Consider the following 3,485-nt stretch of genomic DNA (forward strand, 5'->3'; position numbering starts at 1 on the left):
AATGCTTTTGTCTCTAGTCACGCTGCGGGCACTCTGTACTGACTGGGGGAGATGTCCATTGCCAGTTCTTTTCGAAGTCATGGTCACACTCACATAAAATGGCCCAGTGCTTGAGTCATTCTGCCCCGCTGAACTGAATAGGTCAGGCACTGGAGCTGTTTCAGACCACTTCAGGCCCCATGGGACCATTTAGCATAGAGAAGCAGGGGTGCCGTATCAATCGAAGTCACTACCCTATCCAGAAATGCACTGTCCTTGGACTCCACTAGTTTAAAATCAATGACAAGCTTGATAAAACAAACAAGCCGTAAGAAACCATGTGTCCCCAAGGCCATGAAGGAGTGACTTAATCACTCCAAACTGGTTTCCTTTCTGGGGACCTTTATCTTCTTTACCTACAGCCAAGAAGTCAATAGGATTGAAACCTCCACTAGTCATTACCTGGCCCTCCAAACGTCTTCCTAAATCGGCCTTGTGTGCTAAATGAAATTGCAGCCGAAAGGGGACAGGCCACTGCAGTGGGAAGGGCATCCCTGCTTGGGTAGGAGGTCAGGTTGCCTTTGCCCTTCTGCTCCCAGCCCTTTATCGCTGGCCTGCTGCCAGAGGCAAACACTTGACTGGATATCTGTGACCCCATACAGAAACCACGGCCCTGGTACAGTCAGCAAAACATTGAATCTAATTCATGTATGTAATAAAAAGCAGTTTTGCCAGAGGCAAATTTTTTTAGAAACAGAAAAAGGGTATCTTCCCATTTAGTTGAAATTCAGCAGACAGCTTTAAAATCCTGGAAACTGAGGCCAGGGTCCCAGGCTCGATGTATACAAAGGCCAGTCAGTTCACGATGTTCCAGAACTGTAGACTGTACCTCCATCCTATAAACATCCCCCTCCAATGTACCATTTAATAAGTATGTTCGATCAGGCAGAATGGTGGGTTGCTGGCAAGCAAGAATGAATCAGCACACACTTTAGCAGCTATGGATGAAGTATGAGTATTACAGCATGGTTTATGGGATGAAGAAAGTTTTAGGAACGTGGCAGATTGTATATTTCAAAAAGGGCAGCAACAAGTTCTCCCATCCCACGTGTTCGTACAAGGCGACTTCGACACTCCTCCCCTTGAGAAGGGGGGCCGATGGCCCCCTTGAAAGTACAGGTGCTTTGTGATGTTCTGACCAATAGAATGTAGCAGGAGTGGTCCTCTGTCACCACTGAGACTGGGTCAAAGCCTTCCACCTGGTTTGTCGGAACACTCACTCAAAACGTCCTCAAACACCCTGTAAATTGTCAGGTTCTTGAGGTTGCCATGCTGTGAGGAAGCACAACCAGCCCATGCAGAGACACCATGGGGAGTGGCCCTGTGAGCACAGATAGAGAGAGAGATGCCGAGCATTAGCCCACTGTGGTTGTAGCTCTAGCCACCTTTTGACTGTAACCTTGGGAGAGACGTGGAGCCACAAATTCCCAGGTCCATCCCAAACTCTCACCTACAGACACGGTGAGAGAGAACAGAATGATTTTTATTTAAGTAACTAGGTTTGGGGTAATTGGGTCTGAAACAATAGACAACTGGAAAAAAGTTAGCTATTTGGCCCATGACCACTGCCACGCACGGATTTCTATCTGTGCAATTTAAAAGAAATGGAGGTGGTGAAGAAAGCATGGACTCTGGAGGTCAGCTGCCTTGGCTCACATTCCAGACCCACAGCCATGTGACCTTGAGCAAATCACTTTTCTGAACCTCAGTCAACTCATTTACAGCTTGGGGATACCAGTTACAGTAACTTCACAGGATTGTCTAAGAATTAAATGAAATCATATTCATAAAATGCTTGTACAGTATCTGGCAAATGGGAACTATCAGCAGGAGAATTCCAGGTTATATAGGGCCTGAAGCATATCCAATTTGGTGCCTCTTACACATAAATATATAAAATGCCAAATACTAGGAATCCGCAGGGTTAGGCAGGTGCTCGGTGCTAGGTGCTAGGTGCTAGGTGCTAGGGACATAATAGCAACTAGGAGTTCTCCCTGTCTCCCAGGAGCTGACATTCTGCAAAGAAAGGCAGAAAAATAAATGGACATTTACAAACTAGTCAGATTATTTCTGAAAACATTTGTCTTTTGGCTCTCATTTATTGTGAAAGGAGTATAAATTGGTGTTCCTGAAGAGAAATATGGCAATACTCAGAGCAAAATATCCTTTAAAATGTGCAAATCATTGGAAATAGTGACTCTGCATAGGGGGCTTGTCTAAGGAAATACTCAGACGAGCATTCCAGAAAACACATACACACATATTTAAACCTATGCTCTTATTGTGGCAACAAGTTAAAACACATAGCTGTTTAACAATGAGGAGATGAAATTGTGTCTGAGTATTATGCTGCTATTAAAATGATTTTATTCACTGACATGTGAAGATCTTCACTAAGCACAATTAAAAGAGAAAAAAAGATCATACAGCAATGAGTATCACTGCAAGAGAGAGCGAGAGAGAGGGGGGAGACAGAGATGGGAGTCCTGGGAGGCTCTGTATTCACGTGCTGTTTCGCTTTGAGTCGTGAAATAACAGGCAAATTTTGAGGTGGTTTTGTTTTGTTTTGTTTTCAAATCTGGAGTCGATGTGCAGAGAACATGTCGTATGTGTGTGATAAAAATAAATACATTTTTTAAAAAAAGAATGACTACATCTCACTCAGGGCTCCCCTTTTTCCTTAAGAATACTAAACCTGTCTCATTAAACGTTCCTATTTGCCCTCACTTCTTGGTCCATCTTCAATAAAAACACGTATTTAATAAACCATCAGTTTTTCCAGACTTGGAAAAACCTGCTGGCTCAGACTTAGAATGTGTTGGATTGGTAGGTGAACTGAAAGTTAGTTAGCCAGGACGGGACTGGAGCTCAGAAGACACACGCCCTTTCTGGAAGACCTCCTGCCCTTCCACGTCCAAGTCCACGGAGGGAGCATAACTACATTCTGAAGTTTAATATAAAATGCTAACAGTATTGGTAGAAAGTAGCACTTCATCCCTGTGGTTTAATTGGATCGATTTTTCTGGAAATAATCAGGCATGTTCATCTGGATGTCTTTGATACACTAACCTTCATGACAGCTGCCACTATTCTGATTGTCTGGGAGGGTAGAGGGCTTTCATTTTGGGGGGATGGCAGTAAGAAGCTTCAATCTTTTGGCTTATAAATATTAGATCATTCAAGTTAAATAAAACATATCCCACACCATCCGCATGTCCTTTTCCATCCCCCCTGTTCAGGTAACCAGTTGCTGTTTTATTCCTTGATTTCAATGAGATGGACAGAGTCTAATGCAGGTCACTCTTACCCTACCCAACAGCAAGGCTGATCATAGGCTGCTCGGCAGCTTTGGGCAAGTGGGCTTATCTCCTGCTTGGCGGGGAAGGCCGTCACACCTCTAAATACCTGCACTACCTCCCCCTGCCTGGCGCTGACGCCCTCACTTC

Source organism: Ursus americanus, chromosome 13 (assembly GCF_024610735.1).
Source record: "Ursus americanus isolate L20-20 chromosome 13, mUrsAme1.1.p, whole genome shotgun sequence".
In the NCBI taxonomy this organism is placed as follows: domain Eukaryota; kingdom Metazoa; phylum Chordata; class Mammalia; order Carnivora; family Ursidae; genus Ursus; species Ursus americanus.